This window comes from Buteo buteo, chromosome 16, assembly GCF_964188355.1.
Source record: "Buteo buteo chromosome 16, bButBut1.hap1.1, whole genome shotgun sequence".
Classification (NCBI taxonomy): Eukaryota; Metazoa; Chordata; class Aves; order Accipitriformes; family Accipitridae; genus Buteo; species Buteo buteo.
Window position 1 is genome coordinate 8,318,018 of NC_134186.1, and position 14,844 is coordinate 8,332,861.

At 45.1% G+C, this 14,844-nt stretch overlaps 1 protein-coding gene across 17 annotated transcripts in view; it reads left to right on the plus strand.

The window, feature by feature from the left end:
• The window catches only part of HNRNPR (heterogeneous nuclear ribonucleoprotein R), a 48,528-nt gene extending 46,816 nt beyond the window's left edge, over positions 1–1,712 (plus strand). For all 17 annotated transcript variants that reach the window (XM_075047753.1, XM_075047751.1, XM_075047737.1 and 14 more), the window contains 3 exons: positions 371–436; positions 570–600; positions 1,468–1,712. The gene's annotated coding sequence lies outside the window, so the exon portion shown is untranslated. The remainder of the gene's footprint in view (positions 1–370; positions 437–569; positions 601–1,467) is intronic.
• The last annotated feature ends 13,132 nt before the right edge of the window (positions 1,713–14,844 follow it).

Below are 14,844 nucleotides of genomic sequence, written 5' to 3' on the forward strand. Positions count from 1 at the left end.
TCCCTTTTGGCTTTATGCTCCCAGAGAGGCGGGAGAATAATCTTAACAACTTCTTGGTCTAATTGCAGTTTCTTTAAACTGCATGCGTATGTGACAGTTGATTCGCTATTTACATATTAATATTAGTAACTAGCAATCTCAATGAAATGCTTCACCACATTAATGAAGAGGGCAGCAGAGCCTTTCTTGAGATTGTGAAGTCTGTTTTATTCACGTTATTTGTAATTAAGAGAGATCTTGTTTGCTACTTTTGTATTTGTTAAATGCCAGCTTCCTCTTTTCCTTGTCATAGGGTTAGAGGACATGTGGTCTGTTATAATAACTTTCTTCTGTTTGAAACTTAATTATTTCTACTCTCATCTGTTTTTAGATGATGAAGGAAAGACACTGTGATGGGCACTAAAGCATGGACTTGCAGTGTGAACTCTGATGGCAGGTACTTGTGTCTAGTCCTGGTGGTCTGACGTATCTGGGGAAGGCTTAGGTGCCGTGTGTCTCTTGGCCGTGGTTTTCTCTGTTATCAGTGTATTAATTTCAGCATTGATAGAAATGTTTGTTTGTCTTTATAGCATATCCAAGAGCTGTGCTGCAACAGAGAAGGTGAGTTTAGGGGGTGGGGGGGAGTGGGTTGACAACCAAGCCCTCAATAGTTAATCTGTTCTGTTTTTTTCTTATATAATCCTTAAAGTTTTATGGACAGCTGTTGGATTGATCAGATAGCTGCTGAAACCGTAACAAAATGTCAAGAAATGGCATGTTTTTAGCATTGGGGAGGAAAAGAGACCAATTTGAGGATTAGATTTTTAACCCCTCCTGAAGTATTTTTTTGTCCTTTGAGTTAGAGACCCAGATACAAAGTCACCAATCTGTTCAGTGAGGGTATTTTTTCTCTTTGTATTTCTGATTGAGAATTAGTGTCTGTGTAATGCTTGTTGCTAGAAACTGTTGAGTTGCTCATGCTCATTTATTTCTGTGCTGTGAGTTCAGCTGAGTATTCCTCTCTGCTCTATGATGGGGGACTGCTGGTTGCTATTAGCTGTGCTTTAAAGACAAGAATTCCTGTTTTCAGTCAAGTTTAGGTCACATTTGTTCTGAAGCCTGATGAAAGCATTAGCTAGTACATATATCGTGATTCTCTGATTTGGGTTATAGAGGATTTGCCTGTGAATCTTGTTTTAACAGATCATTAAGTGTCTGGATTTCTTCCTTGGGTAACCAAGCAAATAGTCTCAGATATGCTTTGTTAGGTAGAACCATGTGTAGACAACAAGGTTTTATTATTCATGGGGAAAAATGTAGTGTAAGAACATGAAATCTACATTACCTTGAATTAAAATAATTAAATAAACAAAATTTTAGGACATACAGTATCTTAATGCCACAACTTGGAAGAATGATGTAGAAATTCTTGAATGAGTCTTGTTTTAACTGTCATTAAAACTATGCATACAATCTGTACTTTTGCAGTAAATGTAAAACATACCATGGATAAACTGTCTTGTAGAAGAACCTTGGCATCTGCCTGTCATGGCAAGTGATCTGAGCAGTGACTTACCTGTGTTAGCAGTTTCAGGTGGGTGTGTTATATGTATTTGCAGTCTTCTCTCTTGTTCTGTGCAGTGTACTAGAAACTGCACGTGCCTTGTATAATTTGTTTCCTACCCGGTCCTCTTGTAATGTCCAGTTTTTCTAATAAACACCTTTTGAAGTCATTGCTTTGTGGTTGTTTTCCAAGGGTCTGAGTGTTCCCATGTGTTGCTTGTCCTCAGTGACATATTCTCTTTGGATCATGCAGGGAAGAGGAGAAGAGAAACTCAATCACTTCCTTTGGGTGGCAACTTTATTTTAAGCTGCCAGGTCAAAATGCAAGACCTTTTCTCATAGTTTCTCTGTTTTGAGTATTTTCTTGGAGTGTCCTGATGCTTCAGATCAGACAGAAAACCAATTTAAGCAAACTTGAAGAAACTTCTCATGAAGCAAAATTAATTCCGAATGTTTGTTTGGAAAACAATGATGAAACAAATTGGAAGTTGTGATCTTGTGACTTTATTCCTGTGAAGTGCCAAGTCCTGCAGGAAATTTCAGCCATATGAAGTTGAGAGTTACCTCGCACTTACATGAATATCAAGGGTTTGGCTTCATCCTGGCTTGTTAGTTTTTGTTTCAGAGGGGGACTGAGAAGAGAGCAGAATGCACCTAGTGGTCTTTAATGTGCAGTACCTCAATGTGTTTGCAATATTCCTCCATTTGATTGTTTCCAGGGAGTAGGGGGAAGATGGCCTGTGTGCCGGCATAGATATGTTTTCAAGAGGTGAGAATTTGTGTGTGTGCATGTGTGTATTTACTTAAAAATCCCTTTCTTCTATAGAAGCATTCTGACATGTCATGTAGTTCAGTTTGGCTTTGTTTTTCATTTCAGCTGTGCAGACATTACCAGAATCACTCAGAAAGACACTCGTTTTTTCCATGCTTAATCCTTTTTATATGCAACGTTGTACGAGTCTTGCTGAACAGCAGGAATGAATGGTTCCTAAAAACAACTACTACATAAGTATAAGTTCAGGAGTTGGCATGAGATTATTTTGGAGACTTGGCCAAGAAAGAAGTATTAGAGTTAGTCCTGTAACAAACATGTTTGGCAAATTGAAAAAAAAATCCAGAAGTTTTGAAGTTTGAATCGGCTCTAACCCTCTTCAAACAAACAAAACCTTCTCGAATACCTTGATTTGGCACAATTGCGGCATTAGTGCTGTGTGTGCAGTCCTCTGAATGCAGCTCTGGGTTCATAACTGGTGTGGCGTGCTGGCAGGCAGCTTGCTCCCTGGGAAGAGGATGATGTGAAGTTGGATTCAGTCAAAATTGAGTGAATGTCTCCTATTACAGAAAAAGGTTAGATTAAATCTTGTAGGTTTACCATCCTGTGAATAACCGAGCATATTGCTTTCATGGGGCGAGAGGGGAGACACTTTTCAACCAGGACTGGTCTGGAGGAATCATTAGCTGCTTCCAGATGCGGAGCCATCCACTGCCCTTTGAATCCACCAGAACATGAATAAACATATTTTATGTTTGTGTTTGATTGTATGAATTCTTGCTTTTTGTAAAGGGACTTGTAAATTGGAAATAAATCTTGTGTGTAAGTTGTATTCTGGGGAGGGGAGAAGACCGAGAGGATACTTTCACTGTGCACATCGTCCATCCTCTGGTTGTTCTCTTGGCTGAAGAATTAACAGTGATGTTGCTCTGATGCAGTAAGCTATAAACTGTAGCTGGGAACGGTTCTTGTCATTGCAGACCTTGGGCTGATGGTGTTACTTCAATTTCTGCTACACTTTGAGGAATGAAATGGTAAAGTGAGTAGTCAAACAAGATGTTACAGTGTAAGAATAAGGATTGCTGAGACACTGCAAGGAGAACAGAGCTCTTGTTCCTCATACTCTGTAATGTGGGATTTACCAGTTAATACTGCACCATTAAAACTGAAGATAAGTATTGGAACATGTCGGGCAGTTTTGCCTTGCTTTTCTTCAGTTTAGTGTGTGTGTGTAGCTGGCTAAATCTAGCTCAGCCTGTGTAAGCGTATCCAGGCTGTGATCCTCCTTACATGCTCTGGGTCACTCTGAAGTGGTATAAGCCAAACACTGAAAGTACCTTTTTTTTAAATTAGGAAAATGACATGGTATATTTAAAGGGCCTGTCCTGGTTTCAGCTGGGATAGAGTTAATTGTCTTCCTAGTAGTTGGTACAGTGCTATGTTTTGAGTTTAGTATGCGAAGAATGTTGATAACACTGACGTTTTCAGTTGTTGCTAAGTAGTGTTTAGACTATAGTCAAGGATTTTTCAGCTTCACATGCCCAGCCAGCAAGAAGGCTGGAGGGGCACAAGAAGTTGGCACAGGACACAGCCAGGGCACCTGACCCGAACTGGCCAACGGTGTATTCCATACTGTGTGACATCCCATCTAGTGTATAAACTGGGGGGAGTAGGGGTGGGGGGATCACCACTTGGGGACTAACTGGGTGTCGATCAGCAGGTGGTGAGCAATTGCATTGTGCATCATTTGTACATTCCAATCCTTTTATTATTACTGTTGTCATTTTATTAGTGTTATCATTATTATTAGTTTCTTCTTTTCTGTTCTATTAAACCATTCTTGACCCACAAGTTTTACTTCTTTTCCCGATTTTCTCCCCCATCCCACTGCGTGGGGGTGGAGTGAGTGAGCGGCTGTGTGGTGCTTAATTGCTGGCTGGGGTTAAACCATGACAGGGCCTTAACGTAGGAATTAATCTTTTTGGGGAACTTCTTGCTCCCAGTGTGCAGATTGCTTTGAAAGTGATAACGACCAGTTGTATTGGAGTAAGAACTGGTTATACTTCATATAGGGAAGGTACATATGGTGCAAACAACCCCCCAATTCAACTTTATCAGTCATAGCCAAAATTCTTCATGCTGTGCAGCTCTCACACTTTAAAAATTGACACATTTGGGTCTCCTATTTTTTGCAACTCTTTACAGGTCCCTTTATTTCCACCTGCTGGATTTCAAATTAAAATTTGGATTTTTTTTTCATATTTTGACTTGCACATTTGCCTACCTGAAAGCACATAGATGAGGGCAGATGCATTAGAGATGTGTTTAAAGAAACACAGGCTAACTGATCCCTTTCCAGAAACTCTGTGACATTACAAAAGTCAAATCATTCCCTTTATAAATTTTATCTGAGAAAACACACGAAGGCCAGTGTTTGAATTTTCTCTTCAGAAGGAAAGCTGAAAAATTTTACAATGAACTGTGAAAAATGGTGTGGAAATCTCACTGTTGTAAGCTGATAGGTTGCACACAGCCTGTTCTGCTGGGGTTTGTAACGGGGGACTGCACACAGAGACAGGGCAGCAACGGGGAGCTGTGACGTGCCTCATGCCAGTGTAACTCCAGAAGCAACTGTTTCCAATCAAATGAGCAGCAGCCTTGATGATAATTTCTGAGATTTTGTACTCCTGGGGCTGCCCTTCATCTAGGAGGGGCTTTACAATGGAATTGGACAATTTTTCAGTATAAATTTGTTACTAATGCTTTCTCCTAGTCTGTGCTGCTTTTAATGCCACTGACCAGACTCTGCATGAACCAGTGCTGCCAGCAGCCCAGATCGCTGGCAGCTGTTAATGTTGCTGCTGTTGATTTTTTTTGGATGGTTGTGGAAGCTGGGCTTGGAGGGCAACCTCTTACCAGGATCGCTAAAACCCCTTTTTCTACCACCGTGGCCTCAGGATGTTATGGGGGAGCTAGTGCAAAGTTAAATGCCATGGATGGCTTGGGGGAACCTGGACCACCTGGAACTTGGAGAAAAAGGTTAAACTAAAGGAAAGTAGGTGGTAATGACTGTTTTACCATTGATAGATCGTGAACTATCAGTTGTGACCTGATGATCACTCCCAGTGCTCCAAAAATTCATGCTTGGTTTCTGCTTTAGACTTCACTGTTTCTATTTCTTTCTGTACTTTCTATGCAGCTTCTTTTTGTCTTGTGATGAAATTCTCTCCTGAACCAAATAAATGGATTTCCTATGGAGTCTTGCAAAAAAAAAAAAAAAAAAAAAGGTAATAAAATCTCTTGGATCATGACCTCTCCAGAACTACAAAACACTTCAGTTTTTAGCTGCAGCTGCCACAATCCTCTCTGCCTGTCTCTGAGGGCTCGTGTGTGTCTGAAGATGCTGAATTACAGCCCTGAGAGGGCTGGTGGATGCCCAGAGATTGGCAGGGTTGGGCCCCAGGACCTGGCGTGGGGAGGGTGGATGCAGCACAGGAGCTCCAGGGCTGCCTTTCCTGGATGAGGATGACACTCTGAGTTTTGGAGCACGTGTTGTGGGCAAAGTCAAGCTAACAGCAGCCTAGGGCACGCTCGTTGATGCAGGGTGGAAACTGAGTCCCTGTCTGCTTTCCAGGCTTTGACCTGACCTGCTCTCATGTGAAGCCTGTACCACCTCCTGCAGGGTTTCTCCTTATGTGAAAAAGAGGTCCTGGGGAATTGTTTGGATCGTGCTGTACTTACAGCCTTGTTATTGGAACCCATGAAGAGTGCAGTATCTCTGGGCATGTGCTCAGGAGTGTGGTGCGGATCTGCATTCATTTCTGTACCCAGGAAGGCTTTGTGTTAATAAGGAAGAAGCATTGCTGGGGCTGTCATGGTGACATTTGGGCAATGCTGTGCTCAGATGAAGCCTTTTAATTTTTCCATCTGGTGTGATCAGATGAAAGAAAGAAAAAATAATTGAGAACAGAAATTACTTTCTATGCTGGAGACAGCAGAGCTTGGCTGTCTTTTCCAAGATATGTTGTTTTTGAGGCACCTGAGGTAGTGTGTTTTGGATCTGGTATCAGCCTCAGCCTGTCCTGTCTCCTGACTTGCAGCATTGCCAGCAGCATGGCAGAGAAAGGACAGCTTCAATACTGTAGCAGAGCCAAGTGCCCTGGCCTGACGTGAGCAATGAGCTTTAAGCCCTTTGCAAAAGCATGGTGATCTTTAATTGCCAGTTGGCCTGCAGAAAAATGTGCTATGAATACTTCAGCACACAGCACCTCTAAATCTTTTCGTGATCTCCTGGCCTTCTACCAGGAGAGAAGTTAGAGATACCTGTTAACCTGAAACATCAGAGCCTGGCTGAAGGGACTAGGGCATGATCCAGCAGCAACCATGCAGCTCCTTGAAGGGCAGTTACCAAGATGATGTGCTGAGCAGGGGAGGTAGCTAGATTCAGTGCCTGCAAATAGTGTTGCAGGAGTTTCAGGTTGGACATAAGCAACATCTTTGTGGAAGAGAGCAGTGCAACAGTGGGATAGGCTGGGGAGATCTCTGTCCCTGCAGTCCTGAGTTTGGGTGGGGGATTGCCCTACTTGAGGCTTGAAGTTGGATGAGAGTTCTGCAAAAGTGCTTTCCAACCACCAGGAAAAGGCTCTGCTGCAGACAGGAATGAAAACCTGCTGCCACCTGAAGAAAAATTGTTTATTAACACCCCCCACCTTTTTTTTAATAACAAACTTTACTTTGGGCCACATGAGTGATGCTCTTCAGCCAGCCTTCCTCCATCTGAAACTTGTGGTCTTGTAGGTCATTGGAAAGTAAATGTGAGAATGATGCAGGTGTGATACCTCTTTCCTAAAGTGGCAAATAAGCAGCAAATGGAATAGGGGATGCCTTTAAAATAAAACATCTCCAAACCCTAAAATCCAAAACTTAACCTCTTTGGTTATAAATAAAGGCTGTAATGTCCCTGCCCACAGTGGTTTTGTTTTCTCTGCGAGAAAACAGAGGGAAAAAAGAAGACTGAGAAATACTGGCTAGCACTGTCCAGGCAATGTCCCCTAGCTCCAGCATTAGCCAGCCCTTCTGCTTGGGGAAAGAGAAGTAACAATCTTCTCCTCTTCCCTTTAGCCCCTGCAGCCCCTCTTGGCCCAGGTCAGTGGGACCGATGTGGTCCCTTGACAGCTCCTGTAACCCAGTTCCTGTGTCTCTGCTGGGAAGGTCCAGGGGGGGTTTGATCACTGAAAAACTACTTTGAAACTGTTCCTTAAAATGCAAATAATGCAATAAAACTAGTTAAGTCTGTCCTGCCCAGTATCATGTCTCTAAGAGCTGACACTTCAGATAATAGAATCCATGTATGATGGATGGAGGAGGCTATGAACACGAGCTGCTGGCTGCTGGTGTCCAGTGCTCCACACTGAACACAGGGATGCAAATAGACATGCTGGGCTTGGTGCTGCAGCCGTAGTGGAGTGGAGGCCCTATCTTTTCAGCTTGCCCTGGTACAGGACAGGAACTCTGCAGATGGACAAGAAAAGAGAAACTAGTGAAAGAACCTCTCAGAGTGCCCTGGTAGGAAGTTTCAAACTTGTGAATTAGAGTCCGCATGTAAATTTGAAGCTGATTCTTTGACCTCGAATGACAGAAAATGGAAATATGGGAGCAGAAGGTGCTGTCCTAACCTGGTGTTGCACAAAGTCCTTCCTGGGGTTTTGCAAGTGGGGAGTGGGAGTGGTAATGCTTATGTAAGGTTAAAAAACCACTGTGGTCACAGGCAATGGAAGACCTGTCCTGCAGCTTCCTCAAGTGCTTTCAGTGTCTGTAGGAGGGGAGAGGGGTTTGAACAGGAGCTGGACCACAGGAAGGGGGAGTACTTTGGTAATAAAGGCAGCCTGTACAGCAGGGATGGAGTTCTGCTGGTGCTTAACAAGGTCATTAGTGAGATTTTTAAATTGAAGAATGGAGAAAAAAATGTGAGGGAAGTTCTGTATCCGCTTTAAAGGACAGGACTGGGGATGGAAATAGTCTTGGTAGAAGGATGGGTGATATGTGACCAAGTTTTCTGAGTATACTGCAGTGTGAGGATGAGAACCAGGCTGAAGGGCTTGGGGGTCTGGGCAACAAAATCAGGGATGAAGTTGTGTCAGACATAGGAAACCCAGCTCTTGCTTGCATAAGACCGTGGTGTTGGTGCTGGCCATCGTTTATCAGCAGTGAGACCCTAGAGCTAGGACAGGGGATGCAGTGCAGACAGCAGCTCAGTGCTCAGGAATGGCTGAAAGACAAGCTGGATGTTACGAACTACTGTAAAGGAATAGAGAGCTCAAATGAAGCTGAACACCACCGTCCATAGTGCTACCTCTTTCGGTCTGCTCCCATCCATCACTTGTTCTTGGTGCTTTGCCCCTCTTTAGCATTTCAATGATGTAACTCAAAACACTTTCTTTTCCCCTTTCCACCAATATCTGTGTCCAGAGAAGGGCAATGTGGCCAGCAGTGTGCAAAGGAAGAGAAAGTATTTTCAGTGTAAGAAACACAGTCCTCTCCTGCTCTTTCCATGTGAGGAGCATATGCTGCTGTGATTTGCTGTCACAGTCTGTAATCCTTCCTCATTTTCAAGCTTAGTAGTCAGGGGTTGCACATGGAAAATGTAGCAAGACAGTGAATTACGTTTTTCACAAAAATGTTTGCTTTTTCTCTCTCAAATGATTTCTGGTTTTTTGTTGTTTTTTTTCCCTAGGTGGGCAACTCAATTGTGGGTAAGAAGATGTTGGATGTAGCTGAATTGGGGAGAAGTGTGGAAATGGGGAAGGATTGCAGGGAGGGAGCTTCAAATTGTGGAAGAGAGATTGAAAAAGTTTTGTTATGTCTGTTAATTAATTAAACTGGGAGTCTAATCAGTTAGAAGCGTTCCCACCAGAGCAGCATTCTAGCAAGGGAGTGCTGTGGTCTGTGTCCCAGGCGGCAGATGAGCACTGCCACGCTGCTGGACCGAGCTGCGCACTGCAAGATGCAGGCTGGGTCTGTCCTGCCTTTGAGCTGATGTGGAGGGACAGGGGCTGCAAGTGAAATGTTAGGAGTTCACTCTGCAGAGCCCCTCATGCACCCGCATGGGGACTGTGAGCGTTCTCCAGTGTGCTTCTCCAAGACGGTGTTTCTTTCCCCCTGCACAGCTGCTGTGAAAAGCCAAGAGCAGGGGCAGGAGATCCTCCAGGTGCCTGCCCATCCTCAGCTGGTGTCTGCTTTAAAAGTCTAGGTAGTTCATAGGCAGAATCACCACCTCATATCTATGGGTTGTCTCAAGCTTTGTGCTTTTAGAGCTTGCAGCCATGTGTGGTTGGCCTTACATGATGTCTCCTGAGAGACAAAGGGAACAGTGGAGAGAGAGATCAGTATTGGACCTGGGTTGTGGTGATTTCTTTTGCATCTTAGGTATAGGTGGTGCTGGGCAGTGGGCACCAAGAGAAGGAAAGAGGTTAGGATTATCGAGGAATAAACTTTTCATCTATCTTTCTTTATCCATCAAAAAGAAGATAAACTGGATATGAGCCATTTCTTTTCCTTCTGCATTGAGTTGAATAGCCCGTAGCATTGTGGAGGTGGACATAGTCCAATCACGGTATGAAGTACTTTTCCTTCTGTGGACCTGCTGGGGTCCAGTCCTGTATGATCCTTCCTGTAATTCCTAAATAGCTTCAAGTTAGCTACACACCAGACAGGTTCGTTGTTCTTTATTGCACCCAGCATACAAAGTTCATTGTTGGAGTAACCTCCATGATTAACTGGAAGCTGATCATTGGTAACATCCAAATGCTGGCAGCAGAATGAAAGCATGTGCAGAGAGGTGGCTGTGTGCATGTGTGCGTGTGTGATGGTCTGCTAGTCCCAGTTAGAAACCAAAGCACGCCTTGTGGTCTTGAACTTCAGTGAACTCCCATTATCCCCTTTGTGAAACCATCTGCATCTGTGTGACAGCTCGTCTACCTCAGTATTGTCTGCTATGATGGTCTGTCTTATTATCTGTCTGGCACGGCTGCCATAATTGCCTCCCACATTTAGGTTCTTCTGCCCAGCTCCCTCCTACACCAAAACTTGCAGTGCCTTCAAGGGAGAAGGTCTTCACACTGAAATTCTGTGAAAACCTGTAACTCCTGTGCGTTGGCTGCCTTGGCTGGGACCCTGCAGCTCTGCCTGCCTTTTGCTTCCCGTCTCCAGTGTGGGGGTACCCTGGCTTCTTGCACCTCTGTGCAAATAGGAGCTACCTTCTGCGGGGCAGAAGGTGTCTCAAATCAGATTAGAAATCCTGAGGCACCTAGAGTGCATTAAAATATTTGGGGGTTCGTGATTTAAATATGCAATTGCCCTCATCTTCCTTGTGCGAATTAGGAATAATTTCCATGCTTCCTGTGTGCCTGTTCCGGTGCTGTGTGGGTTATGGTGCAGGGGGGGACTGGTCCCCAGCCCCTCATGCAGGGCTCACAGATGGACTCCCTCAAGAGCAGTGCTGAAGAGATCCACAACAGGCTAGGAGTAAACTCGTGGTGGGGCCCATGCTCTGGTTTTCCTCTTTCTTTATCACTTATTAGCAAAAAAAAAGTGTTTCCCTGAGGGGTGGGAGGTATGGACCCTGGTCACAGCAGACAGAGTGGAGAGTTTCAAAGTCACTGTGTGTGATCTGCCTATATAGAGTTAAGTATATTATATCCATATTTAGATATGATATGCACATGCTAAACCCGGAAAGTCTCCTGTTCCAGGCAAAGCCCAGCCCAGGGGCTGTCCCTGGACAACTGGCCAAGCCAGGCCCTGCAGCCAAGGACCCCCTCTCTGAATACACTCCCCTTTGAACCATGGTGTAATTTTTCATGACTTGGTGGGCTGGATGGATGGTCTGGATGTTTTTATATTTGTAGAAGCACTGGACATACTGTGTTCTCACAGGGTGAACACAAGACCCATCTGTCATCACCTAAGACAGGGGTGGTCTTCCTATGGATGCTGGTCCACATGCAGCCTGTGAAGACCCTGCCAGACCTCTTTCCCAAGGACCAGCCTTCCTCAAAGGCCAGGCAGGGGCCAGCTGTTACCAGCTTCAGGTTTTTGGGGTGCTCTCTTTCTCTTTTCATTGTGGATGTGCATCCAGTTGCACAAACATGGCTCCAGGAGGGCTTGGGACTGGGACTGCAGAAAATTGGCTGCAGAAATTGCTATTAGACAACTGGTACCTCCTGAGCAGCAGGCTCCTGGCAGGAGAGAACTGCCTGCAGGATAACATGTGCAGTTGTCCTGGTTTCAGCTGGGATAGAGTTAACTGTCTTCCTAGTAGCTGGTACAGTGCTATGTTTTGAGTTCAGTATGTGAAGAATGTTGATAACACTGATGTTTTCAGTTGTTGCTCAGTAGTGTTTAGACTATAGTCAAGGATTTTTCAGCTTCTCATCCCCAGCCAGCGAGAAAGCTGGAGGGGCACAAGAAGTTGGCACAGGACACAGCCAGGGCACCTGAACCAAACTGGCCAACGGTGTATTCCATACCGTGTGATGTCACATCTAGTATAGGAACTGGGAAGTGGGGGCGGGGAATCGCCGCTTGGGGACTAGCTGGGTGTCGGTTGGTGGGTGGTGAGCAATTGCCCTGCGCATCATTTGTACATTCCAATCCTTTTATTACTACTGCTGTCATTTTATTAGTGTTATCATTATTAGTTTCTTCTTCTCTGTTCTATTAAACTGTTCTTATCTCAACCTGCGAGTTTTACTTTTTTTTTTCCCCCCTGATTCTCTCCCCCATCCCACTGGATGAGGGGGAGTGAGTGAGCAGCTGCGTGGTACTTAGTTGCTGGCTGGGGTTAAACCATGACAGTCCATTTTGGTGCCCAACGTGGGGCTCGAAGGGTTGAGATAACAACAAACCTGACCAGAGCTTGTTAAAACAAATTTGTTCTAAGCTTTCATTATGTTGATTTATGTGTTCTTAGAGTTGTTGCTCTGGTTTTTAAAGCTCTGTTATGTATCACCTCGCTTGCTGTATGGTAGTTCCTCTTCTGCTGCTTATCATCCGTGGGAGGTGGATTAAGGTTTTCGCTTTGATGTATGGTATAACACTGGTTTATGGTATGATAAAGTCATTGGCTGTGGGATTAATCCGGTATTTGCACTTAGCATTGTCACCTTTATACTGCAGGAGCCATCTGTGGGAAACTATTAATAATTATACCATTTACCTTTCCTCCATGGAAAACCAGTCTATGGATGGGGTACCTTTCTTCCCCTCTCCTTTCTCTTTCAGTCCAGTTACAATGGTGTTTGAGAATTTTGAAAAATTTGAATACTCCTGGGATGTTGGGACTAGCACAGTCCTAGCCCTACTGCTAGGAATTAGCATGCTTCTGAATGTGGTTCAGCTCTCGTTTAAGGTTAAACAACTATTTAAGAAGATCACCCAGAGATGTGCCCGAAGGCTGGATAATTATGAGTGGCAGGGTGTGTGGGGTAGTATGGGCAAGTACCTAGAAAAGTGGGCACCTCCAGTGTTTTGGAAATTCACCCCTGAACAAGTGCAGGATCCAGAAGAACTAGTAAAATATTTGGAAAAGGTATGCTGTCACCCCAGCAGCTCCAGAGAGATACAAATCACTGCAACATGCTGGGGCCTGGCCCATGCCTATCGAGCCCTGTTTGACACCACTCAGTACCCTCAAGGGGAAGAGAAATTCTCTGGACCTAACAACAAAATTATGAGCACCGTGGCCACCCAAACCTTGGCAACAGGCGCTGCGGCCCCTCCAGGCCCGGCAACGAGCATTCCAGGCACCCAGACCTTGGCGACAGACACCGTGACCCTTCCAGCCCCGGTGACGAGAACTTGGGCTACCCAAACCTCAACAACAGGCGCTGCAGCCCCTCCAGCCCCGGCAATGAGCACAGCAGCTACCCAAACCTTCGCAACAGGCACTGCGGTCCCTCCAGCCCCAGCGACGAGCACTGCTGCTACCCAAACCTTGGCAACAGACACTGCGGTTATCCAAAACCTGGCAAGCGATACTGCAACTGAACCAGCGGACCAACCTGCACCAGTATCAGTTGCCCCCGTACATAAAAAGAAATATACAAAAAAATCAGTTCACTTAGCGAAGGATGAAGGTGAACCAGGGTCATCACGGGAACCAGAGGAAGAGGCAGAACCAGAGGTAATAACCCGGTCCCTATCTTTGAGTGAGCTGCAGGATATGCGAAAAGATTTTGGCCGCCGTATAGGTGAGCATATTATCACCTGGTTCCTCCGATGCTGGGACAATGGGGCTAATAGCTTGGAATTAGAAGGTAGGGAAGCCAAGCAGCTGGGATTGCTTGCCAGGGAAGGTGGCATTGACAAGGCAATTGGAAAAGGGACACAACCCCTCAGCCTCTGGAGGCAACTCCTGTCAAGTGTGAAGGAAAGGTACCCCTTTAAGGAAGATGTTATATGTCAATCAAGCAAGTGGACCACCATGGAAAAAGGTACCCAATATCTGAGGGAATTAGCTGTGCTAGAGACGATTCATCATGACCCGGACAACCCACAATTACCCAAAGATCCATACAAAGTCCAATGCACACGACCCATGTGGCGGAAATTTGTACGGAGCACACCATCGTCCTATGCCAACTCACTGGCAATAATGACCTGGAAAGACGAAGAGGCACTGACAGTGGATGAAGTGGCTTGCCAACTCCGTCAACATGAAGAAAATCTCTCCTCCTCCCTACAAGCCTGCATTTCTGCTGTGGAGAAGCTGTCCCAGGATGTCCAACAAATCAAAGAGGATATGTCCTACTCCACACTTGTAAGGACCAATGTCTCAGCTATTAGGAGTGAGCGTTCTTCTGCCCAAGAGAGAGAATATAGAAGGTACACACCGCGAGGTGCCCTGTGGTTTTTCCTATGTGATCAGGGAGAGGACATGAGGAAATGGGACAGAAAACCTACCTCGGTCCTAAATGCACGGGTACGTGAGCTGTGAGGAAAAACCACCACAAAAGGGGATTCTACCAGGAAAAATGCCACTCCAGTTTCCAAACAGAGTAGAAGGGCTGATCTTTTTTCTGATCCTCTTGAAGGGAATTCTGAGCCAATTTCACGAGAAGTGAATACTGGATACTCTGACCAGAATTAGAGGGGCCCTGCCTCCAGCCAGGTGGAGGAAAGGGACAACCAGGTCTATTGGACTGTGTGGATTCGATGGCCTGGCACGTCAGACCCACAGGAATATAAGGCTCTAGTAGACACCGGCACACAGTGCACTCTAATGCCATCAAGTTATAAAGGGGCAGAATCCATTTGTATTTCTGGTGTGACAGGGGGATCTCAAGAGTTAACTGTCTTGGAAGCTGAAGTAAGCCTAACTGGAAATGAATGGCAGAAACACCCTATTGTGACTGGTCCAGAGGCTCCGTGTATCCTTGGCATAGACTATCTCAGGAGGGGGTATTTTAAGGACCCGAAGGGGTATCGATGGGCTTTTGGTATAGCTGCCTTGGAGACGGAGGGCACTGAAC